The sequence below is a fragment of the Pseudophryne corroboree genome, chromosome 1, assembly GCF_028390025.1.
Source record: "Pseudophryne corroboree isolate aPseCor3 chromosome 1, aPseCor3.hap2, whole genome shotgun sequence".
NCBI classification, from domain to species: Eukaryota; Metazoa; Chordata; class Amphibia; order Anura; family Myobatrachidae; genus Pseudophryne; species Pseudophryne corroboree.
Window position 1 is genome coordinate 586,531,282 of NC_086444.1, and position 27,287 is coordinate 586,558,568.

General features: G+C 47.4%; 1 long non-coding RNA gene across 1 annotated transcript; it reads right to left on the reverse strand.

The window, feature by feature from the left end:
• Nucleotides 1–706: 706 nt before the first annotated feature.
• On the reverse strand, nt 707–22,446 carry LOC134925525 (uncharacterized). The gene is made up of 3 exons (XR_010177527.1): nt 22,208–22,446; nt 3,964–4,025; nt 707–2,047 (listed from the first exon to the last, which is right to left on the reverse strand). It is a non-coding gene; the product is annotated as an uncharacterized LOC134925525 (long non-coding RNA).
• Between the last annotated feature and the right edge of the window lie 4,841 nt (nt 22,447–27,287).

Here is a 27,287-nt window from a genome sequence, read left to right on the forward strand (position 1 = left end):
TATGAGTTTTGCTTTAGCTGCATCCTTGCATCTTATTCAGCATCACTATCATGTTCAGCATTTATGTCTTCCATAACTTAAGCAAAATACTTCTGTCTGAAATGTGATTTTTTTTTTTTTTAAATTGCATCCATTCATTCATATTCTGCCTACTTGTTGTCATTACTTATGTTGTCTCTCAACTACAGGTTTTTGCTTTGCATGCCATGTACTGTACTAATTCTTTGTAATTCTGATATGTCTTTGTTTACACCTTGTTTCATGCTGCAAACACTTTCTGGTTCGTCATAAATAAAAGATTATTTGAGGTAGTCAATTATGGCCGTTTATTTGGCCTAGGCGAAAGGGGATTTGTTCTATTCAATAGCAAGCCCATTTTTTCACTTAGGCGAAAAAATCAGCAGGAGCGAAAAACATGTGGACCGGCGAATCCATGTGTTTTCACACCTGCGCTGGTAAACTGTTTTCACCAATTTTGAGGCACTTTTCGCCAATGACTTTTCGCTAAAAAAAAAAAGTGAAAAGACACTGTCGAAAATGCCTTAAAACTGTCGAAAACGGCCTGCAATTGAATACGCAGGGGGGTGAATTCGAAAGCTCCGAAATTGTCGGAGATAATTAAATACCCCATATATAACGTCACACATATCACATAAACAATATTTCTGTTTGTAAAATGTGTAACTATTTTTATTTCCATCATAAAACTCCAAGTCAAAGAAGCCTCCCTATCCAATGCTAAGACATACCTTTCAAGAGCAATGTTTTTGCACTGCACTAGTGTAGGTCAGTATCTCCCGGCGAGATTATATCGAAGCTCCGTACTTTAAGCAGAAGACGATAGAGAGCATAATAAGAAACCTATTAGTTTGACAGCTCAGCAAGTGTGTGCGCCTGCTTCAAGTATCCTTCTATTTCACTCCAGCTAGCTTGTAATAGACTACAGATAGCAAAGGTAATTTCTTGTTTCACTGCTACATAAAACATTTCATATCTCTCTTGCTTTTTTCTTTTGCAGGTTTCCATGGAAAAAAGATAACATTCACACTTAAGTTCTATTTTCTCTTCAATGTTTCTTGAAATGTTTGATAAAAGCAAAAGGGCAATGTTGTTTTAGGGGGTTATTCCGAGTTGTTCGCTCGCTAGCTGCTTTTAGCAGCATTGCACACGCTAGGCCGCCGCCCTTTGGGAGTGTATCTTAGCATAGCAGAATTGCAAACGAAAGATTAGCAAAACTGCTACTAAATAATTCTGCAGTTTCTAAGTAGCTCCAAACCTACTCACAGATTGCGATCAGCTCAGTCCGTTTAGTTCCTGGTTTGACGTCACAAACACGCCCTGCGTTTGGCCAGCCACTCCCCCGTTTCTCCAGACACTCCCGCGTTTTTTCCTGACACGCCTGCGGTTTTTAGCACACTCCCAGAAAACGCTCAGTTACCACCCAGAAACGCCCCTTTCCTGTCACTCATTCACCGATCAGCAGTGCGACTGAATATCGTCGTTCGAACACCAGCAAATCTACTAAGTTTTGTGTTAAATAACTTAGCGCATGCGCTCTGCATACCATGCGCATGCGCAGTTAGCAACAAATCGCAGCATAGCGAAAATCGGCAACGAGCGAACAACTCAGAATGACCCCCTTAGTACAGAGAGCCTAATTGTATTGTGGATATGTGTTTACTAACATACAGTAAGTGAGTTCAACATATAATAATAACAGGGGCTGATTGGGAGGCTGAGAGACCATGCCATATCCTGGTTAGCCGGTCTGCTACCTCCTCAGTGGGCTGCCTTCCCCCTCCTCCGGGCTGGTTGCCATGATCGTTCAGCTTCGATCGGACAGCATTTGGAAACGGCCCCCTGCAGCCCAGCCTGTGCAGCTTCTGAGTCCGTGTCCGTGAGCTGAGCACTGAGTGAGCGGCACTTCCTTGAACTACTGTACAAGCCCCGCTCCCTGCATGACATCGTTCAGGGGGCAGGGCCAGCACTCGGCACTGCTGCATAATGTGAAAGATAGGCTACAGAAGCAGGAAGAGAGCCTGAGGTACTGTAATAGAGAAATAAGAGTAAGATAATGCAAGAAACATGCAGTACAGTAAGGTACGAGGATGAGGGAGAGTAAAGAGAGGAATGTGGGTAAAGAATGAATGGAGTGAAAGAAAAGGTAAGGCTGAGACAGCATAGAAAAGTAGGTGATTGAGAAAAAGTAAGAAGCTCTAAGTGAGGGATTAGAAAGGACATTTACAATATGTTTTGCGACAAAACGTGAGATATGACAGAAAAAAAAGGAAGACTTAAGAAATTAGAATAAAGGGACCAAAAGGAAAGGTGAAGCTCCAAACTGTGTGCGGTGCGATATGAAGGGACGGGGTCCTGCGTGCAGTGTGATATGAAGGGACGGGGTCCTGCGTGCAGTGTGATATGAAGGGACGGGGTCCTGCGTGCAGTGTGATATGAAGGGACGGGGTCCTGCGTGCAGTGTGATATGAAGGGACGGGGTCCTGCGTGCAGTGTGATATGGAGGGACGGAGACCTGCGTGCGGTGTGATGTGGAGGGACGGGGTCCTGCCTGCAGTGTGATATGAAGGGACGGGGACCTGCATGCAGTATGATATGGATGTGGCGACGGGGACCTGTGTGCGGTGTGATATGGAGAACGCGATGGGGACCTGTGCGCTGGGTGTGATATGAAGGGACAGGGACCTGCGTTCGGTGTGATATGGAGGGACAGGGACCTGCGTGTTATGCGATATGGAAGGGAGAGGGACCTGCGGGCGGTGTGATATGGAGGAGGAACGGGAACTGGCGTGTGGTATGATATGGAGCAATGGGGACCTGCGAGCCGTGTGATATGGAAGAGGAACGGGGACTGGCGTGCGGTATGATATGGAGCGATAGGGACCTGCGTGCGGTGTGATATGGAGGGATGGGACCTGTGTGTGATGCGATATGGAAGGGACAGGGACCTGTGTGCGGTGTGAAAAGGAGGAGGAACGGGGACTGGCGTGCGCTATGATATGGAGCGATGGGGACCTGCGTGCGGTGTGATATGGAGGGATGGGGACCTGCATGTGGTATAGTATGGAGGAGGGACGGGGACCTGTGTGCGGTGTGATATGAAGGAGGAATGGGGACCTGCATGCGGTGTGATATGGAGGAGGAACAGGGACCTGTGTGTGGTGTGATATGGAGGAGGAACGCGGGCCTGGGTGCGGTGTGATATGGAGGGACAGGGATCTGCATGCAGTTTGATATGGAGAAGGAACAGGGACCTGTGTGCGGTGTGATATGGAGGAGGAACGGGGACCTGTGTGCGGTGTGATATGAAGGAGGAACAGGGCCTGTACGCGGTGTGATATGAAGGAGGAACGGGGACCTGTGTGCGGTCACTGCGGTGTGATATGGAGGAGGAACGGGCACCTGTGTGCGGTGTGATATGGAGGAGGAACGGGGACCTGTGTGCGGTGTGATATGGAGGAGGAACGGGGACCTGTGTGCGGTGTGATATGGAGGAGGGAAGGGGCCTGTGCGCGTTGTGATATGGAGGAGGAACGCGGGCCTGGGTGCGGTGTGATATGGAGGGACAGGGACCTGCATGCGGTGTGATATGGAGGAGGAATGGAGACCGGCGTGCTGTGTGATATGTAGGAGGAACGGGGGCCTGTGTGCGGTGTGATATGAAGGAGGGACGGGGCCTGCGTGCGGAGTGATATGGAGTGATGGGGACCTGAGTGCGGTGTGATATGGAGGAGGGATGGTGACCTGAGTGTGCTGTGTTATGGAGTGATGAGGACCTGCGTGCTGTGTGAAATAGTGTGAGTATGTGGTATGAGAGCGTGAAAAGAAAAAATTTGATGGAAACAAAAAATAAAAAGAGAAGTGTAAAAACTAAAGGATGAAGAGTAAAGATAATGAGAATAATATTAATATGAAAAATAAAAAAGCCCCACCCCCTCAACAGACCCTGCCTCCATTAGGGCTGCTTCCAGAAATTTCCCAGGCTGGTTTTCAATCCCATTCCGCCCCTGAAGAATAAAAGAAAAGTGTTATTAGTCACCCAGGTTTAAGGAAAAAATTAGCAATACTTGATTTAATAAAGTCACTAGCTTGCGGTTTGCAGTCCCGCAAAGTGTCTCTCTGACAACGGAATATTGAATTATTTCATGTACAGTAAGATAGCTATGCTCAAAAATGAAGCACAGATGATCTCTGACACTTTCTAGGTGTAAAACTAGGTACAGACTATTCAAAGTAGAGATGTGCACCGGAAATTTTTCGGGTTTGTGTTTTGGTTTTGGATTCGGTTCCGCAGCCGTGTTTTGGATTCTGACGCGTTTTGACAAAACCTCCCTGAAAATTTTTTGTCGGATTCGGGTGTGTTTTGGATTCGGGTGTTTTTTTTACAAAAAACCCTCAAAAACAGCTTAAATCATAGAATTTGGGGGTCATATTGATCCCATAGTATTATTAACCTCAATAACCATAATTTACACTCATTTTCAGTCTATTCTGAACACCTCACACCTCACAATATTATTTTTAGTCCTAAAATTTGCACCGAGGTCGCTGGATGGCTAAGCTAAGCGACACAAGTGGCCGACACAAACACCTGGCCCATCTAGGAGTGGCACTGCAGTGTCAGGCAGGATGGCACTTCAAAAAAATAGTCCCCAAACAGCACATGATGCAAAGAAAAAAAGAGGCGCACCAAGGTCGCTGTGTGACTAAGCTAAGCGACACAAGTGGCCGACACAAACACCTGGCCCATCTAGGAGTGGCACTGCAGTGTCAGACAGGATGGCACTTCAAAAAAATAGTCCCCAAACAGCACATGATGCAAAGAAAAAAAAGAGGCGCACCAAGGTCGCTGTGTGACTAAGCTAAGCGACACAAGTGGCCGACACAAACACCTGGCCCATCTAGGAGTGGAACTGCAGTGTCAGACAGGATGGCACTTCAAAAAAATTGTCCCCAAACAGCACATGATGCAAAGAAAAAAAGAGGCACACCAAGGTCGCTGTGTGACTAAGCTAAGCGACACAAGTGGCCGACACAAACACCTGGCCCATCTCTGAGTGGCACTGCAGTGTCAGACAGGATGGCACTTAAAAAAAATTGTCCCCAAACAGCACATGATGCAAAGAAAAAAAGAGGCGCACCAAGGTCGCTGTGTGACTAAGCTAAGCGACACAAGTGGCCGACTCAAACACCTGGCCCATCTAGGAGTGGCACTGCAGTGTCAGACAGGATGGCACTTAAAAAAATACCCCAATCAGCACATGATGCAAAGAAAAATGAAAGAAAAAAGAGGTGCAAGATGGAATTGTCCTTGGGCCCTCCCACCCACCCTTATGTTGTATAAACAGGACATGCACACTTTAACGAACCCATCATTTCAGCGACAGTGTCTGCCACACGACTGTGACTGAAATGACTGGTTGGTTTGGGCCACCACCAAAAAAGAAGCAATCGATCTCTCCTAGTACAAACTGGCTCTACAGAGTCAAGATGTCCACCTCATCATCATCCTCCGATTCCTCACCCCTTTCACTGTGTACATCCCCCTCCTCACAGATTATTAATTCGTCCCCACTGGAATCCACCATCTCAGATCCCTGTGTACTTTCTGGAGGCAATTGCTGGTGAATGTCTCCATGGAGGTATTGATTATAATTCATTTTGATGAACATCATCTTCTCCACATTTTCTGGAAGTAACTTTGTACGCCAATTGCTGACAAGGTGAGCGGCTGCACTAAACACTCTTTCGGAGTACACACTGGAGGGAGGGCAACTTAGGTAGAATAAAGATAGTTTGTGCAAGGGCCTCCAAATTGCCTCTTTTTCCTGCCAGTATACGTACGGACTGTCTGACGTGCCTACTTGGATGCGGTCACTCATATAATCCTCCACCATTCTTTCAATGGTGACAGAATCATATGCAGTGACAGTAGACGACATGTCAGTAATCGTTGGCAGGTCCTTTAGTCCGGACCAGATGTCAGCACTCGCTCCAGACTGCTCTGCATCACCGCCAGCGGGTGGGCTCGGAATTCTTAGCCTTTTCCTCGCACCCCCAGTTGCGGGAGAATGTGAAGGAGGAGCTGTTGATGGGTCACGTTCCGCTTGACTTGACAATTTTCTCACCAGCAGGTCTTTGAACCTCTGCAGACTTGTGTCTGCTGGAAAGAGAGATACAACGTAGGTTTTAAATCTAGGATCGAGCACGGTGGCCAAAATGTAGTGCTCTGATTTCAACAGATTGACCACCCGTGAATCCTGGTTAAGCAAATTAAGGGCTCCATCCACAAGTCCCACATGCCTAGCGGAATCACTCTGTTTTAGCTCCTCCTTCAATGGCTCCAGCTGCTTCTGCAAAAGCCTGATGAGGGGAATGACCTGACTCAAGCTGGCAGTGTCTGAACTGACTTCACGTGTGGCAAGTTCAAAGGGTTGCAGAACCTTGCACAACGTTGAAATCATTCTCCACTGCGCTTGAGTCAGGTGCATTCCCCCTCCTTTGCCTATATCGTGGGCAGATGTATAGGCTTGAATGGCCTTTTGCTGCTCCTCCATCCTCTGAAGCATATAGAGGGTTGAATTCCACCTCGTTACCACCTCTTGCTTCAGATGATGGCAGGGCAGGTTCAGGACTGTTTGCTGGTGCTTCAGTCTTCGGCACACGGTGGCTGAATGCCGAAAGTGGCCCGCAATTCTTTGGGCCACCGACAGCATCTCTTGCACGCCCCTGTCGTTTTTTAAATAATTCTGCACCACCAAATTCAATGTATGTGCAAAACATGGGACGTGCTGGAATTTGCCCAGATGTAATGCACGCACAATATTGGTGGCGTTGTCCGATGTCACAAATCCCCAGGAGAGTCCAATTGGGGTAAGCCATTCTGCGATGATGTTCCTCAGTTTCCGTAAGAGGTTGTCAGCTGTGTGCCTCTTCTGGAAAGCGGTGATACAAAGCGTAGCCTGCCTAGGAACGAGTTGGCGTTTGCGAGATGCTGCTACTGGTGCCGCCACTGCTGTTCTTGCTGCGGGAGGCAATACATCTACCCAGTGGGCTGTCACAGTCATATAGTCCTCAGTCTGCCCTGCTCCACTTGTTCACATGTCCGTGGTTAAGTGGACATTGGGTACAACTGCATTTTTTAGGACACTGGTGACTCTTTTTCTGACGTCTGTGTACATTTTCGGTATCGCCTGCCTAGAGAAATGGAACCTAGATGGTATTTGGTACCGGGGACACAGTACCTCAATCAAGTCTCTAGTTGCCTGTGAATTAACGGTGGATACCGGACACACATTTCTCACTACCCATGCTGGCAAGACCTGAGTTATCCGCTTTGCAGCAGGATGACTGCTGTGATATTTCATCTTCCTCGCAAAGGACTGTTGGACAGTCAATTGCTTACTGGAAGTAGTACAAGTGGTCTTCCGACTTCCCCTCTGGGATGACGATCGACTCCCAGCAGCAACAACAGCAGCGCCAGCAGCAGTAGGCATTACACTCAAGGATGCATCGGAGGAATACCAGGCAGGAGAGGACTCGTCAGACTTGCCAGTGACATGGCCTGCAGGACTATTGGCTTTCCTGTGTAAGGTGGAAATTGACACTGAGGGAGTTGGTGGTGTGGTTTGCAGGAGCTTGGTTACAAGAGGAAGGGATTTAGTGGTCAGTGGACTGCTTCCGCTGTCATCCAAAGTTTTTGAACTTGTCACTGACTTCTGATGAATGCGGTCCAGGTGACGTATAAGGGAGGATGTTCCTAGGTGGTTAACGTCCTTACCCCTACTTATTACAGCTTGACAAAGGCAACACACGGCTTGACACCTGTTGTCCGCATTTGTGTTGAAATAATTCCACACCGAAGAGGTGATTTTTTTTGTATTTTGACCAGGCATGTCAATGGCCATATTCGTCCCACGGACAACAGGTGTCTCCCCGGGTGCCTGACTTAAACAAACCACATCACCATCAGAATCCTCCTTGTCAATTTCCTCCCCAGCGCCAGCAACACCCATATCCTCATCCTGGTGTACTTCAACAGTGACATCTTCAATTTGACTATCAGGAACTGGACTGCGGGTGCTCCTTCCAGCACTTGCAGGGGGCGTGCAAATGGTGGAAGGCGCAAGCTCTTCCCGTCCAGTGTTGGGAAGGTCAGGCATCGCAACCGACACAATTGGACTCTCCTTGGGGATTTGTGATTTAGAAGAATGCACAGTTCTTTGCTGTGCTTTTGCCAGCTTTAGTCTTTTAATTTTTCTAGCAAGAGGATGAGTGCTTCCATCCTCATGTGAATCCGAACCACTAGCCATGAACATAGGCCAGGGCCTCAGCCGTTCCTAGCCACTCCGTGTCGTAAATGGCATATTGGCAAGTTTACGCTTCTCATCAGACGCTTTCAATTTTGATTTTTGGGTCATTTTACTGAACTTTTGTTTTTTGGATTTTACATGCTCTCTACTATGACATTGGGCATCGGCCTTGGCAGACGACGTTGATGGCATTTCATCGTCTCGCCATGACTAGTGGCAGCAGCTTCAGCACGAGGTGGATCTTGATCTTTCCCTATTTTAACCTCCACATTTTTGTTCTCCATTTTTTAATATGTGGAATTATATGCCAGTATCAATAGCAATGGCCTACTACTATATATACTGCGCACAACTGAAATGCACCACAGGTATGGATGGATAGTATACTTGACGACACAGAGGTAGGTAGAGCAGTGGCCTTCCGTACCGTACTGCTATATATACTGGTGGTCACTGTCAGCAAACTGCAAAACTAAAATGCACCACAGGTATAGAATCTAGATGGATAGTATACTTGACGACACAGAGGTAGGTAGAGCAGTGGCCTTCCGTACCGTATTGTTATATATACTGGTGGTCACTGTCAGCAAAACTCTGCACTGTACTCCTCCTATATAATACTGCTGGTCCCCAGTCCCCACAATAAAGCAGTGTGAGCACAGATATATGCAGCACACTGAGCACAGTTATGGAGCGTTTTTCAGGCAGAGAATGGATAAAACTGGTGGTCACTGATCAGCAAAACTCTGCACTGTACTCCTCCTATATAATACAGCTGCTCCCCAGTCCCCACAATTAAGCAATAAGCACAAATATTTGCAGCAACATTAATAAACGGATAGGACGCCAGCCACGTCCTCTCCCTAACATTTCCAATGCACGAGTGAAAATGGCGGCGACGCGCGGCTCCTTATATAGAATACGAATCTTGCAAGAATCCGACCGCGGGATGATGACGTTCGGGCGCGCTCGGGTTAACCGAGCCATACGGGAGAATCCGAGTATGCCTCGGACCCGTGTAAAATGGGTGAAGTTCGGGGGGGTTCGGTTTCCGAGGAACCGAACCCGCTCATCACTAATTCAAAGGGTGCCGCCATTCTGATAAACACATTGACCTGACAGAGCGAGTGCATACCCATAAACTTTAACTTTAGAGTCACATTTGGTCTTAAACACCCATTTACATTGAACTGCATGTTGTCCTGAAGGTAACTGTAGGATCCCATGTCTGGATTCTCTTTATCAGCAGATTTAATTCATTTTTTGTTTTATGGGTACGCAGTTTCTGCAACTTTTTCCAGGCTTCTTGTTCAGGTTGCGATGCTGTCAGAGCAAGATAAGATAACCACTTAGGTGATGCTGGTATACTCTTGTTGCACCTAGTAAATCTCCCCTCTTTAATAGTAACTTCTAATTAATTTTCCTCTTCCTACAGAGTTGATTTTTGAGCTTCTTACTCAAGCTGTTCTGCTGAGATAGTATCGGAATCACGACACTTGGGATGCAGGCAGTCAGAGTACCGACAGCATCATCCTGATGCACAGTATCTGACACCTGAAAGGTAAGTAGCTAACCCTCACCACCTAACACCCCCCCCCCCCTACCCCACTACAGCCTTACCCTAACCATCCCCTCACAGCCTAAACCTAACTTCCCTCCACCACAGCGGCCTGACCCTAAGGAGCACAACATAATGTTGTGTAGGATGCAATCAGTATTCTGGCACCAGGATGTTGATCTATGGGGTAAATTTACTAAGATTCGTATTTTCCCGTTTCAGGTCAAAGTTCAATCACGAATGACATCGACAGTGTAAAATTGCAACTTTTTGAATTGATTACGTCTAATTTACTAAGCTGCCGTATTTAGCCTTTTCGGGTTTTCCGATGTCGATGTCATTCGTGTTTTTTTTTCTGTTTTTTACGGCAGTGATTAGCAAAACACTGCCGACTTTTTTACAATGAATCTCGGCCGGATCTGTGTGATCCGTGCTGGGGTTCATTTTTTTTTTTTTTTTTTTTTAAAATTAAACACTGTAAATCCCCAAAAAAAATTGCGTGGGGTCCCCCCCTCCTAAGCATAACCAGCCTCGGGCTCTTTGAGCCGATCCTGGTTGCAAAAATATGGGGGAAAAAATGACAGGGGTTCCCCCATATTTAAGCAACCAGCATCGGGCTCTGCGCCTGGTCCTGGTTCCAAAAATACGGGGGACAAAAAGAGTAGGGGTCCCCCGTATATCTAAAACCAGCACCGGGCTCCACTAGCTGGACAGATAATGCCACAGCCGGGGGTCACTTTGATATAGTGCCCTGCGGCCGTGGCATCAAAAATCCAACTAGTCACCCCTGGCCGGGGTACCCTGGGGGAGTGGGGACCCCTTCAATCAAGGGGTCCCCCCCCCCCTAGCCACCCAAGGGCCAGGGGTGAAGCCCGAGGCTGTCCCCCCCCATCCAATGGGCTGCGGATGGGGAGGCTGATAGCCTTTTGTGATAATGAAAATATATTGTTTTTAGTAGCAGTACTACAAGGCCCAGCAAGCCTCCCCCGCATGCTGGTACTTGGAGAACCACAAGTACCAGCATGCGGCGGAAAAACGGGCCCGCTGGTACCTGTAGTACTACTACTAAAAAAATACCCAAAAAAAGACAAGACACACACCGTGAAAGTAAAGATTTATTACATACATGCACACAAACATACATACATACTTACCTTATGTTCACACGAGGGTCTGTCCTCTTCTCCAGTAGAATCCAAGGGGTACCTGTTGAATAAATTCTACTCACCAGATCCCGGGTCCCAGGGTCCTCGGGGCAGCCAACCATTTGTAATCCAGGTACTTGCATAAAATAAGAAAACGGAAAGCCGAGCCACGAACTGAAAGGGGCCCCATGTTTTCACATGGGACTCCTTTCCCCGAATGCCAGAAACCCACTCTGACTTCTGTCTAAGTGGGTTTCTTCAGCCAATCAGGGAGCGCTACGTTGTAGCACTCTTCTGATCGGCTGTGTGCTCCTGTACTGTCTGACAGGCGGCACACGGCAGTGTTACAATGTAGCGCCTATGCGCTCCATTGTAACCAATGGTGGGAACTTTCTGCCCTGCGGTTGACCTAAAGTGACGTCACCGCTGAGCAGAAAGTTCCCACCATTGGTTACAATGGAGCGCATAGGCGCTACATTGTAACACTGCCGCGTGCTGCCTGTCAGTCAGTACAGGAGCACACAGCCGATCAGGAGAGTGCCACAACGTGGTGTTCCCTGATTGGCTGAAGAAACCCACTTAGACAGAAGTCAGAGTGGGTTTCTGGCATTCGGGGAAAGGAGTCCCATGTGAAAACATGGGGCCCCTTTCAGTTCGTGGCTCGGCTTTCCGTTTTGTTATTTTATGCAAGTACCTGGATTACAAATGGTTGGCTGCACCGAGGACCCTGGGACCCGGGATCTGGTGAGTAGAATTTATTCAACAGGTACCCCTTGGATTCTACTGGAGAAGAGGACAGACCCTCGTGTGAACATAAGGTAAGTATGTATGTATGTTTGTGTACATGTATGTAATAAATCTTTACTTTCACGGTGTGTGTGTCTTGTCTTTTTTTGGGTATTTTTTTAGTAGTAGTACTACAGGTACCAGCGGGCCCGTTTTCCGCCGCATGCTGGTACTTGTGGTTCTCCAAGTACCAGCATGCGGGGGAGGCTTGCTGGGCCTTGTAGTACTGCTACTAAAAACAATATCTTTTCATTATCACAAAAGGCTATCAGCCTCCCCATCCGCAGCCTATTGGATGGGGGGGACAGCCTCGGGCTTCACCCCTGGCCCTTGGGTGGCTAGGGAGGGGGGACCCCTTGATTAAAGGGGTCCCCACTCCCCCAGGGTACCCCGGCCAGGGGTGACTAGTTGGATTTTTGATGCCACGGCCGCAGGGCACTATATCAAAGTGACCCCCGGCTGTGGCATTATCTGTCCAGCTAGTGGAGCCCGGTGCTGGTTTTAGAAATACGGGGGACCCCTACTCTTTTTGTCCCCCGTATTTTTGGAACCAGGACCAGGCGCAGAGCCCGATGCTGGTTGCTTAAATATGGGGGAACCCCTGTCATTTTTTTCCCCATATTTTTGCAACCAGGATCGGCTCAAAGAGCCCGAGGCTGGTTATGCTTAGGAGGGGGGACCCCACGCAATTTTTTTTAAAAAAATCATCACTTTCCCACCCCTTCCCACTGATATACATGCACGGATCTCATGGATCCGTGCATGCCTATCCAATCACAAATAAAAAAAGTAGGTCTGTTTTTTTTAAGCACTTTTTTACGAGTTGTAATTTTTCACGGCAGTGTTTTGTTTTTTTTTGCTTTGCACTTCTTAGTAAATGACCGAGATTCATACTTAAACAGCCGCGTTTTGACCGATGGTGTATACATTCGTGATTTTTTTCCTAGGACTTCCAAATATTACGAATGCCCTCATCACTGCCGTGATTTGAGTTTAGTAAATTACCGAGATGACACTTTGATGAAAAAACGGCATCTCGGTCAAAATCGGGACCTTAGTAAATTTACCCCTATGACGGGATCCCAGCATCCGCATTCTGACCAGTGTCAGGATTCCGCCTGTCAGCATTCCGAACGCCAGTATTCTAACCAGATCCCGTTCTGCAGGTTGTCATGATTGCTTCTCCCCAGTAAACAGCTGAATAATGGGGGTAAGGTGCAATCAGGGAGCTTGCTGGTCTATTCACGGAGTCAGGGAAATTGCTGCTTCTTCTGCAGAATGCTATAGGGTAGGCAACTATGTGTGAATGGGATCACAGTCGCAAGCTGTGAAACGCCCCCAAAATGGTGTAACACACCTTTAAGTCACCACCCCCCTGTTACCTCCCACAAACGCCTGACTGTCAATCACTTTGCAAATAAATCCTCCCTGTGACCGTCAATACAAGACCATCGCGGCACATACAGTGTACATGTGCAATTTAGACACATGTGCAGTGGCAAAACAATTGTTCCACTGTATACAAAATCGGCATGTGTCCATCTCTGAATCAGGCCCAAAGTGTTTTGGGAAAATGTCCAAACTTGTTCTTTACTTAAGAAAATTATTCTCAAAGTTTTTCTGAGACTTTTTCCTTACTGTGCAGCAGGTAAAGTGTGAGGAACTTTGAGCGATCATCAACGAATGTGAGAAAATATTTATTTTGTTTTGGAGTTACAATTATCAGGGTGTGGTATAGAAGATCTACACTGCTTCGAAAGAGTCATTAGTTCGACCCCCTATGATCGACATGCGTTAGATCGACAGGGTCAAAAGATTGACAGGGTCAAAAGGTCAACACACTGGAAGCTGCTCAATCAATCTGGCAGCACTTATCAGCAGAGCCGGCCTTAGGCATAGGCAAACTAGGCAAATGCCTAGGGCATTTGGTATGCTTAGGGGCACCAGCAGGTTCTGATGATTAAAATGATATGCGGCATGCCTATATTCTGTGTGTGACTGCGGCTGTATCTGCATACGAAATGCTACGCTGCAGTGTATTCCTGGAAATCACTGTAATGTAGCATTTCGTATGCAGATACAGCCACAGTCGCACACAGAATATAAGCATGCTGAATATCATTTTAATCAGCAGAAGCTGCTTCTGCATCCTAGCCACATAGTAATGCAAATAAGATGCATTTTTATAAACAAAAGGCGCCCGACGTTAGATCTGCCAGCAGACTCATGCCAGGCATCTCCTGCAGAACTAGTGGCAGTGCTAGGGGGCACCGGCCAAAATCTTGCCTAGGGCATCATATTGGTTAGGGCCAGCTCTGCTTATCAGGAGCATGAAAGGGAGGGGTCCCAGCAAACCGTAAATAAAAATGGAGAGGGGGAGTGCTTTTTCCCCCCAGGTATCCCCCTGCACACTAAATAGTACTTGCAACAATACTTGAAAACTATATAGTAATAGAAAATTAGGAGATATTTGTTACAAGCTTTTGCAAATATATGGTAAGCTGCCGAGCTGCTTCAAGGCTTCTCTGATTACTGACAGTCCCTATACTGCATGATAAAAGTACTCACTTAGGGCGATGTAATTGTCTATTGTAAGGCCTCATCTAGCGTACCTAGGAGCCCCCCCTGGGATCTCCAAGTAGCACTACAGGAACCAGCATGCAACAATAACCCCCCCTTCCTTTTTGTTTAGGGTCAATAAGTCAACAGGGAAAAGGTTTACTGTGGGTAAGGTCGACAGGTACAAAAGGTCAACAGGGGGCTGTGGGAGGCCTGCATTCTTGAAAATGGGAGGGTGTCACCACCATATTCTGGGAGGTTAGTGCAAAGGGTTTGTGTGTCACCATGCAGACTTCTTGGCCTCGCAGCCCCTGCTTCCATTGGCCAGCTGTATAAGTTGAGGCTTACTCAGCTGGCCATCTGCATTTAACATCACGACCGATGGTCGCAATGTTGAATCATAGCTTGCAATTTCTGATGCAGTGCTGGGATCACAGTTACATGCAGGAGGCGCCTCCTCTACTGAGACGTCTCCTACATATCCCTCATTTAAATTGGAAAGAAATTCAAAGCTACTTACAAGCAGCATTGAATTTCCATATATCTCTGAATCTCTGTGTTCATAAATTAATACATATATTGTGAACCTTTTATTCTGAGTAGTGGTTGCAACAATATCGCAATAATTAGAGGCGTCACTTGGACTGGTGACACCTGGTGTACACCCTAGATCTCCCCGTATGCTGCAGGCTTTCGCACGGTAAAAAGGGGGGTGATAAAGGGGGTGTGGTTGTATATAAAGGGGTGTGGCCTCACGGGGAACCTGAGATCATCACTCCGAGGGCGTGCTGTGTTGAGCTTTCCCCGGAGACAGTCTGCGCTGTTGGCTCCTCAACTATGACAGGAGCCGTGTGCTGCAAGACAATATCACACTGCAGCACCCAGCTCCTGTCATGAGGAAGTGCTTGTATTTTGGTGTCACCACCTCTGAGTGTGACATCCGGGTGTGGCCCACACTCCCTTCCCCCACTTATGAGGCCACTGCAGTACACTACACTACACTACACCCTAAGTGTATAAGGGCTTTACCTGGCATAATGTGTATAAGGGGCTCAAACTGGCATAACATGTATAAGGGGATATACCTGGCGTAATGTGTGTAAGTGGCTCTACCTAGAATAATGTGCATAAGAGGCTCTACCTGGCGTAACATGTATGGGCTAGGAAACAAAATATGCACTTGGGTTAGCAATTGGTTAGACAAAAGTGAGGTATCTCCATATGCTCCATATACTAAGATAAGCTCAAAAAACTCTTATTTTTAGATTTCACTGTTTTTTAGTAATGTAATGGTCTTATACGTTTTTATGTATCTTATGTACCATTTTTTATAGTCCAATATGCATCTTTTTATGGTCTGTAGACTTTTTAAATGTTGCTACCTATGTATTTAAATGAAAATATTGTTATTATCTTCTACCTAAAAAAACTGGGCTTGCTTTTATCCACATAGAATATCCCCCATCTTTTATTAATATTTTATTCTCCGGACCCTTTTTGCCTTCTAATTCAGAATATAGCAGCATAAACACCGTTGGTCATTTTTTTCCCTATCCCTATACCGAGATAGATAGATAGATAGATAGATAGATAGATAGATAGATAGATAGATTGGGGCAGTACGGATGGTGTAATGGTTAGCATTACTGCCTCACAGCACTGAGGTCATGGGTTTGATTCCCAAAATGGCCCTAACTGTGTGGAGTTTGTATATTCTCCACGTACTTGCGTGGGTTTCCTCCGGGTACTCTAGTTTCCTCCCATAATCTACTAGAAGGGTAATTGGATCACAACAAAAATTTACCCTAGCGTGAATGTGTGCGGTGTACATGTGGTAGAGAAAATAGATTGTAAGCTCCACTGGGGCAGGGACTGATGTGAATGGCCAAATACTCTCTGTAAAAGCGCTGCAGAATATGTGTGAGCTATATAAATAACTGGTAATAAATAATAATAACAAGTTTTATGGTAAGAACTTACCCTTGTTAAAACTCTTTCTGCGAGGTACACTGGGCTCCACAAGTCTGGACAATGGGGTGTAGAGTAGGATCTTGATCCGAGGCATCAACAGGCTCAAAGCTTTGACTGTTCCCAGAATGCACAGCGCCACCTCCTCTATAACCCCGCCTCCCAGCACAGGAGCTCAGTTTAGTTAACCAGCCCAATGCAGTAGCAGGAAAAGAGACGACAACGGTTAGTAGCCACATACACCACACTCTCACGACAAGAGAAGTGTCAGCGGCTAATGCCATATCAACCCAAAGAAGCCAAGTGAGTCAGGGTGGGCACCTTGTGGAGCCCAGTGTACCTCGCACAAAGAGTTTTAACAAGGGTAAGTTCTTACCATAAAACTCGTTTTCTGCTGTGGGGTACACTGGGCTCCACAAGTCTGGACAATGGTGATGTCCTAAAGCAGTTCCTTATGGGAGGGGACACACTGTAGCGGGCACAAGAACCCGGCGTCCAAAGGAAGCATCCTGGGAAGCGGCAGTATCGAAGGCATAGAACCTTATGAACGTGTTCCCGGAGGACCACGTAGCCGCCTTGCACAATTGGTCAAGGGTCGCACCATGTTGGGCCGCCCAAGAAGGTCCAAAAGACCGAGTAGAATGGGCCGTAATGTGAACAGGAACTGACAGACCAGCCTTCACATAGGCATGCGCAATCACCATTCTAATCCACCTAGCCAGGGTCTGCTTGTGAGCAGGCCAGCCACGTTTGTGAAATCCAAACAAAACTAAGAGAGAATCAGACTTTCGAATAGAAGCAGTTCTCTTCACATAGATACCGCTCTTTGGGTGACAAATCAGGAGAGACAAAAGCTGGAACCACAATCTCCTGATTAAGGTGGAACAAAGAAACCACCTTAGGTAAATATCCGGGACGAGTCCTAAGAACCGCCCGGTCACGGTGAAAAATCAGATATGGGGAACTACAAGACAAGGCACCCAAATCCGACACTCTTCTAGCAGAGGTAATAGCCAGCAAGAACACCACCTTAAGGGAAAGCCACTTAAGGTCAGCTTGAACCAAGAGGTTCAAATGGAGGCTCCTGCAACGCCTCCAAAACCACCGACAAGTCCCAAGAAGCCACAGGCGGGACATAGGGAGGTTGGATACGCAACACACCCTGAGTGAAAGTATGAACATCAGGTAAAGTCGCAATTTTTCTCTGAAACCACACCAACAAGGCAGAAATATGAACCTTGAGGGAGACCAGACGCAGGCCTAAATCTAGGCACTGTTGTAGAAAAGCCAAAAGTTTGGCTGTACTAAACTTGGAAGCGTCATAATGGTTAGATGCGCACCAAACAAAGTGGGAATGCCAGACCCGATGGTAAATCCGAGCAGAGGCCGGTTTCCGGGCCCGCAACATAGTTTTAATGACCGCCTCAGAAAAACCCTTAGATCTTAAGACGGAAGCTTCAAGAGCCACGCCGTCAAAGACAGCCGGGCTAGGTCCTGGTAGACACAGGGGCCCTGAACGAGGAGGTATGGGCATTGTGGAAGTAGAAGTGGACGCTCTGATGATAGGCCTTGCAGGTCTGAGAACCAGTGCCGTCTGGGCCACACCGGAGCTATGAGAAGCAGATTTCCTTTTTCTTGCTTGAACTTCCGAATTACCCTGGGCAGGATTGACACCGGAGGGAACACGTACGGCAGCCAAAACCTCCACGGCACTGCCAGCGCATCCACGAATGCTGTTTGAGGATCCCTTGTCCTTGCTCCGAAGCCCGGAACCTTGTGATTGTGTCGAGACGCCATCAGATCCACATCTGGAAGACCCCACCTTTCCATGAGGAGTTGAAACACTTCTGGATGGAGGCCACACTCGCCGGCATGTACGTCCTGACGACTGAGAAAGTCCGCTTCCCAATTCAGGACTCCCGGAATGAATATTGCCGATATTTCCGGTAGATGGCGTTCTGCCCAACGTAGAATCCGTGAGGCTTCCTTCATTGCCAAACGGCTTCGAGTGCCGCCTTGATGATTTATGTAAGCCACTGTGGTGGCGTTGTCCGACTGTACTTGAACAGGACGGTTCTGAATCAAATGCTGGGCTAGGTTCAACGCATTGAAGATCGCCCGCAATTCCAGAATGTTGATCGAGAGGAGAGATTCCTCCTTGGTCCACCGACCCTGAAGGGAGTGTTGCTCCAGCACCGCGCCCCAACCTCTTAGACTGGCATCTGTCGTCAACAGGACCCAGTTGGATATCCAGAAGGGACGGCCTCTGCACAATTGTCGGTCCAGGAGCCACCAGAGCAGCGACAGACGGACCTCCGGAGTCAAAGAGATCATGTGAGACCTGATCCAGTGAGGCAGGCCATCCCACTTGGCTAGAATCAGCTTCTGGAGGGGGCGAGAATGGAATTGAGCATACTCCACCATGTCGAATGCTGACACCATGAGGCCCAGCACCTGCATTGCCGAATGTATCGACACTTGCGGACGAGAAAGGAAGCAACGAATCCTGTCCTGAAGTTTCAGGACTTTCTCCTGAGACAAGAGCAACCTCTGGTTGTGAGTGTCCAACAGCGCTCCCAGATGCACCATGCTCTGAGCAGGGACCAGGGAGAATTTCTTCCAGTTGATGAACCACCCGTGGGCTTGTAGAAACCGGACCGTCATATCCAGATGAAGCAGGAGAAGATCTGGGGAATTTGCCAGGATTAACAAGTTGTCCAGATACGTCAGTATCCTGACCCCTTGACGGCGGAGTACCACCGTCATCACCGCCATAACTTTGGTGAAGACTCGCGGTGCCGTTGTTAAACCAAAAGGTAACGCCCGAAACAGGTAATGGAGGTTGCCAATGGCGAACCTCAGGTATTGTTGATGTGACACTGCTATAGGAATATGCAGGTAAGCATCCTGTAATTCCAGGGAGACCATGTAGTCCCCAGGTTCCAAGGCCAGAACTATAGAGCGAAGGGTTTCCATACGGAACTTGGAAACCTTCACAAACTTGTTCAGTGCCTTGAGGTTGAGAATGGGCCGGGAGGACCCATTCGGTTTCGGGACTAGAAACAGCGGAGAATAGTACCCCTGCCCCTCTAAGCAAGAGGCACCTGTACTACGACTCCTGTATCCAGGAGGGTCTGTACCACTGAATGCAGAGTGTTTGCCTTTGTCTGGTCCGACGGGACGTCTGTCTGGCAAAATCGATGAGGGGGTCGGTTTTTGAAGGCTATGGCGTAACCTCGAGTGACGACTTCCCGTACCCAGGCATCTGAAGTGGTCTTCAACCATTCCTGGGTATACCCTAGAAGCCGGCCCCCCACCCTGGAATCCCCCAGGGGGAGGCCCGCCCCGTCATGCGGCAGGCTAATCGGTCTTGGCTGCTGGCTGACGGGCAGCCCAGGGTCTTTTGGGCTTCGGCTTACCAGGTTTGGAAGTGCGGGCCTGCTTATGGCACGCCTGACCTTTTGCTTTACCTGAAGGACGAAAGGGGCGAAAGGACGTGCCTTTGGCCTTCGACACAGAAGGAGCTGTATTAGGCAGACAGGCAGTTTTGGCAGTAGCCAAGTCAGCCACTATCTTTTTTAAGTCCTCCCCAAACAGAATATCCCCCTTGAAAGGGAATACCTCCAGGGTTTTTCTAGAGTCCAGATCCACAGACCAGGATCTCAGCCACAATATCCTGCGAGCCAGGACTGACGTAGTAGAGGCCTTGGCTGCTAGGATACCGGCATCAGAAGCCGTCTCTTTAATATAGCGAGAAGCTGTGACAATATATGACAAGCATTGTCTAGCATGGTCAGAGGAGATTTCAGCCTCTAACTCCAAGGCCCATGCTTCAATAGCCTCTACCGCCCATGTAGCTGCAATAGTGGGCCTTTGTGCAGCACCCGTGAGGGTGTAAATCGCTTTTAGACAACCCTCGACACGTTTATCCGTAGGCTCTTTTAGAGACGTGACAGTAGTGACAGGTAGAGCTGAGGAAACCACCATCCTAGCCACATGTGAGTCTACTGGAGGAGGCGTTTCCCAGTTCTTAGACAGCTCTGGCGTGAGGGGATAGCGAGCCAGCATCTTCTTTTGAGGCACAAACTTCGTACCCGGACTTTGCCAGGGTTCCTCGCATATATCCACTAGATCAGAGGTTCTCAAACTCGGTCCTCGGGGGCACACACAGTGCATGTTTTGCAGGTCTCCTCACAGAATCGCAAGTGAAATAATTAGCTCCACCTGTGGACCTTTTAAAATGTGTCAGTGAGTAATTAATACACCTGTGCACCTGCTGGGTTACCTGCAAAACATGCACTGTGTGTGCCCCCGAGGACCGAGTTTGAGAACCTCTGCACTAGGTGGTCAGAGTGAGGTAAAACTTGTTTAATCACCTTCTGACGCTTGAACCTATCTGGTATCTTAGGAGGAACGGATGGCTCGGGATCATCCATAATCTGCAGAATTAATTTAATAGCCTCCAAAAGATCAGGAACATCCACATGTGAACTACCCTCCCCATCAGCCATATCTGAGTCAGAACCTGTGGGGTCAGTGTATGTGCTGTCTTTATCAGACAAGGTGTCAGTGACAGCAGTGGATTGTGAGGAGACGAGCGCTCGCTTAGAGGACCTCTTGGACTTAGGCGAGCGATGGTCAGACTTTTTAGTAGTCAGGGACTGGTTCAACTTCTTTAATTGAGCAGATAAATCGTCCGCCGACGGCGGGTTAGCTGCTGGGACCACATACGGTTGTACCGGCATTGGGGGTCCCATAGGGGGTGTTAGTTTATGAACTAGCGTATGCAGAAGCGTGGAAAAAGCGGCCCACGGAGGGTCAGTATGTGCCTCCGTTGCCACAGTCCCACTGGGGGGCAAGGAGCCCCCAGAACCAGAGCCCACAGCTGCTATATTCTCCCCGTATGTGCCTGTGGCTTCAGCAACACCAGCAGTGTGTTCCGCCCTAGAACCGTTATCCTCAGAAGCAGACATGATATAACTTGCAGTATGAGGTAACACAGTACAATTATTAGCAGCACTATATCCCTAAACCCAAACCCCTGCGCAGTGTAGTCAGCACCAGCAGAGATAAAGGAGAGATATGGTGACTAAATCACAGAGAAAAATACGTAATACAGTATATCTTTGTAAAATCCTATATTAAATAACACCTGACGCACCAAGCCCCCTCAGGTTATACAATATAGGGATAGCAAGTTGAGTGAAAGACACGAGATGGACACCACTCAGCTATCAATGCACACACAAATAGTCACAGTTTGTACAATGCAGAGGTTATTACAGACAATAATACTGCACTGGACTAGCTTACACAGCTATATAGTCAATAGATATAACACTACACAGTAAGAAACTGGATGTATATCACAGGGTAATTGTACTATAAACCCCTGACTAAATGCACTCTTTCTTAACTAACACTGACTAAAAAGGCAGGTAGAATACTTAAGTGTCATGTAAAGGCACAGCGCTGACAACCAGGCGGCTTTACATAGGAGGATTTGCCCAAGCAGTCCCAGGAACAGTGAGCTGAGGAGTAATGGCGCCGCAGACACTGACAGGGAGTGAGGAAAAGACAGAGATGCAGCTCCAGGGCGAGAACACTTGCTGGAAATGGCGCCCTGGGGCTGGGGGAGGGGCTTCAGGTCTAAGCCTTATCCCCCTTGCTGGCAAAACCACCTGGTACTGTGGACGATATTAAAATCGGTTTTAAGAGAAAACCTGACCTGCGCCCATGCCCTGGTGATCTAGTGGGATCGCCTGTATCCACAGTGTCCACCGCCAGCGCGCGCGGCCCTCCTCCCACTGACCGCACCAGATCGCGATAAAGACCGGTTCCCGCGAGCGGGACCCACTTACCACCTCCCGAAGCGCGGCCACGCGATCCTGGAGAGCCCCAGCCGTGTGTGCCTAACGTGAAGTAAACCGGAGCCTCCGCTGTAGGTACCCGGCAACCAGGGCTCGGGAGTGTACAGCGCCGCTGAGGAGAGCTGGAGCTGCAGCAGAGAATGTCAGAATACATTCACCACCGCTGCTGCCCTTGAAGTCTTCACTTTTTACCTCATAAAAAGCTTTTCTTAGGGCTGCTTGGAGCAGCCCCTCTGTTAAGTGCCTGCTTACTGCAGCACCAACTGACAAACTGAGCTCCTGTGCTGGGAGGCGGGGTTATAGACGAGGTGGCGCTGTGCATTCTGGGAACAGTCAAAGCTTTGAGCCTGTTGGTGCCTCGGATTAAGATCCTACTCTACACCTCATTGTCCAGACTTGTGGAGCCCAGTGTACCCCGCACTGGGCTCCACAAGAGATGTTTGCGTAATTTCTAAGCAATCTGCTTAGAAATTAAGCACGGATCACTCTGTGTGTACGCCCCATAGTGATAGCGATGTGAAGCCCTGTGCATCACTATCGCTGACTCTAGATTGGCATGCATGCATGCTAAATCTAGTCAAATCGCTCACTTCACCGCAGTGTGAAGTGAGCGGTCCCCCCCCCCCCCCCTTGCTCAGCACACATTGCGCTGTGTTTTCTGAGCGTTCTGTGCTAGATCGCTCAGCACACATCTCTGGGACACATCTCTCCGTGTGTACCCCGCTTAACTCATTGACTGACTCATCACTAATTCTCTTACTTCCCGATATCTTAGGAAGATAAAATTTAGCATAGGTATTCTTCAGGTGGGAAATAGGAAAACTACGTAATTATAATTTTAATAAACCTCACATAAGGGGATGAAAAGGGGCTTGACATAATGACATCAGTGCCGATGCGTGGCTTGCGTTGTGTGAACGATAACGCCCAAACGGACAATTGGATCAAAATTTGGATTGCACCTCCAGTGTGTAGACTTTACTAAACTACAAAAATGGTCCTGTTACTTTTTACCGTATCTGCTACGGGTGCTCCTCGGGTAACGCCAAGAACCATGGATTAATATTTACTTACATTAAGACGTCTCAAATTTACATCTCTATAGAGTAACTAAATTTTTAACACATTTATATTTACAACCGTGAAAATCAGAGATTCCTGTGCGAAGAATGGGTAGAACAGCTAGTAGATAGATAGATAGATAGATAGATAGATAGATAGATAGATAGATAGATAGATAGATAGATAGATAGATGGACAACCTCTGGCACCCACTGTTTCGAGTGGTAATTTGGAGTGCACAATCTTTATAATATTTTACTACTTTTATTTTTTGGGGGATGGAAAGTGCAACTGTGGGTGTAAGTCAGTGGTGTCAGATCATGGATGCACAGTTGAGTCCAGGACTGGCCGGTGAAGTGGTAAAAGTACTCTTACAGCTGCCAGCGAAGAACAACTTATCACTCAGCTGCTGAGTACTGCAGGCAGGGGTGTATCTTACCAATTGGCCAGGATGCACTCGCCAGGGGCGCCAGGCAAGGAGAGAGCGTCATCCGACTGTGCCATCCATGGCCAGGGGGTAAAACCAAGTGGTACTGTCAGACTTGGTGACTGGCTGTTAGTGCCGGCGCCAGTGTCCGGTAGCAGTGCACTGCACCTCGCTTGTAATCAGACTCAACATAAACTACAGCTCCCAGCAGCCACTTTGCCAGGGGCGCTCGGACCCCTAGATACATCCCTGACTGCAGGCAACTATTTTCTTACATTACTGTGACAGTAGATTTTCTATCACTACCATAAGTAACAAAAAATAATCTAAGCTATCACTGCAAAATAATAGACCTATAGGAGTCCAGAGCAGCATGGGTGGCAGCTGCATGGGATCCAGTGGCTACTGTTCCTTCTAATCTTGTAGGTAAGCCACTGCTTGCTATTTAGCAAATATGAATTCATTTGGACTATATATTGTCAGATTCAGAAATAGTTTGAAGCAAATATATTCATATATTTTTTCATTATATTTCCATTTCTTATGAACAATTTCAGACCCTTACAGTTGCAGTTTTTGCTTATTGAAATAACTCTTATCAGGCACAAGTAGGCTGGGGTGTGGTTCAAAAAGCCAGTATTGCGGCAGTACATACTACATACTGCTTATCGCCATCTTCAGTCTTTGAATATATTTTTTAAATGATTAAGGAGGAGAATAGAAGGCTGATACAAACAAAGGGGGAGTAAGACAGAGAAATACATACATAGAAGCACTGTCGGACTGGAGCATGAAGGGCCCTCCGGGGGTATGCAGTGGTAGGGGCCCATGATTAGAGGTGTGTCCAGCCACCACAGAGGTTTGGCTAACCACTACAGAGTACCTGGTCTGGACTCCTTGATAATCTATATAGTAATTAATGCTAGTGCATGCATGATAATGTGCCAGATTAATGACAGCAGTGTACTGTAGAGAATACATCATAATCCTGTGCAGTATAAGGTAACATATGTATAATATATTATTCAAGTGCACAGTCTAGAACCTGATCCCTAGAGGAGGAGGGCCCCCCAGGCAGGGGGGCCTACCGGTGGTTTCCCCTGTACCCCTGTGGGCCAGTCCGAGCCTGCATAGAAGGTGCAAGGGGGCTATCATGATATGAGAAACATAAGAGACATACAAAGAGGAGAGAGATGTGTGCATATGCATACTGTATATAGTATATACATACAATGCGGTGATAGTGGGGTGGGGGCAGAGGCACACATGGAGAGACAGAGGTAGAGAGTTACCTAAAGAGCAATCCTATTTCTACTGACAGTCACAATATGGAATGAGAAAAATAATCTCTGTCAGTGTGCTCTTTCCTATTCTGATGAATACATTCCCAGCTGAATGGAAGCACCTGCTGTCTCACTCTTACATTGTAACAGACTTCGTACTCAGGTCAGATTGTGCAGCAGGTGCTTAGTTAATACGGGATACGGTCATTAGGTCGACAACACTTAGGTTGACAGTCATTAGGTCGACATGGTCATTAGGTCGACATGTACTAGGTTGACATGGAAAAAGATTGACATGCATTTTTCAATTTTTTTTTCCTTTTTTTTTTCCTTTTCATACTTTACGATCCACATGGACTACGATTGGGAATAGTAACCTTGCCTGAAGCATGGCGAGGGGACATGGTGCACTGACTGGGCTTCCCCGTCACTTTACAAAGAAAACTACACCAAAAAAAGTAAAAAACTCATGGCGACATTTTTCCATGTCAACCTTGTTCATGTCGGCCTAATGACCATGTCGACATAGTGACCATGTTGACCTAATGTATGTCGACCAATAGTGGTCGATCTAATGACTGTCAACCTAAGTGTGGTCTACCTAATGACCCACACCCATTAATACAACTCTTCGCACTGTTTCCACTGCTGCATGCAGCAGAGAGGTCCAGGAAACAGTGTCCAACTGCGCAGCTCATCCGGTATTGGGGGACAGGTTCTGTGCTGTGGAGCATGCTGCCATATGCCATCAGAAATTGTGGGGCCTGGGACAGACAAAATAGACAGGGCCCCCTATCACCACACACACGCTGCCCCATAGCCACACACACACTGTTCCATAGCCACATGCACACACTGCCGCCATAGTCACTCACACATACACACACACACACACTGGCATCGTTGGCAAAGACACAAATTGCCCCCATAGTTACACACGCACTCACTGCCCCCATAATCTCTCACACACACACATACATACACACACACACACACACACACACACACACACACACACTGCCCCGATAGCAATACACACAGACACACTGCCCATATGGTCATACACACACACAGTACCCCCATAGTCACACACATACAGTGATTCCATAGTAGTCAGACACATAATACCCCTATAGTCTCACACACACACACACACACACACACACACACACACACACACACACACTGTTCCATAGCCACACACACACACACACACACACACACACACACACACACACACACACACACACACACACACACTGTCTACACCACTCCCTCACAGTTCCAGCCACACCATCTACTCCTTCTGCAGCCCCCACAGTTTCCCATTGTGCAGGCAGGAGGCAGAGATCTGAGAGGGGCCCGGGTGCAGCAGTAAAGATCACAACCTCCTGCAGGCAACCATGTAAGAACACCATGGAGGGAGACAGAGGCAATATTTTGAATTTAGTACTGACAGAGAGCCAATCGAAGCTCCCAATCAGTCGCAGGTCTGTGAGCTCCGATTGTCTTGCGGTCAGCACTACAATCATGATCCTGATCATCACCGCTGCTACCCAGGCCCCCTCTTGGTCCAGGCCCAAGACTGAAGTCTTGCCCGTATTCCCTTGATGGGGGCCCTACATGCTGCAGTCAATAGCAGGAGGTGATGATTGCAGCACAGGGTACTAGTTTCTAGGTGCCCAGAAGCCCCCCTAAGTGCACCACTGCTTATAACTATGAGACATACTCAAATGTTGGCACTGAAAACACTTTGTAATCTTTCGCTGAGTCAGATATATCTTAGATAAACTGCATATATTTATATCTAAGCATCTTTGAACTGTCTGTCATTTTTCTTTTATCCTAGTGACCTAAATTATCACTTACTGTCCATTTGACTGAACTCAATTCCAAAATGCAGTTGAACCTTGGCAGAAATTGGCAATCTAAACTGTGAGATTAAATTCAGATGGAAGAGTCACCATAGAGACATGCACTATGATAACCTTACAGAAGCAGATCACGGCACAAAATTGGATTTTCATTCACCTCCATCTACCATTGTACAAATAAGTAACATTCAGGATTTTAAAATGGTCACTTTGATAATGTGATAATTTACTGTAAATTATAATGTCATACCAGTAATCCATGAGCTCCATTATAGAAAGAAGAAAAAAATGACCTGTTTACTGTATACAGTAGATAGAAACATATCTGAAACTGCAAGTAACAAGTAAACAGTACAAATCCTATGTTGGCTACAGATGAGCTTATTTTAATTAATATTTGTACGTGTATTTTGTACAAATATATA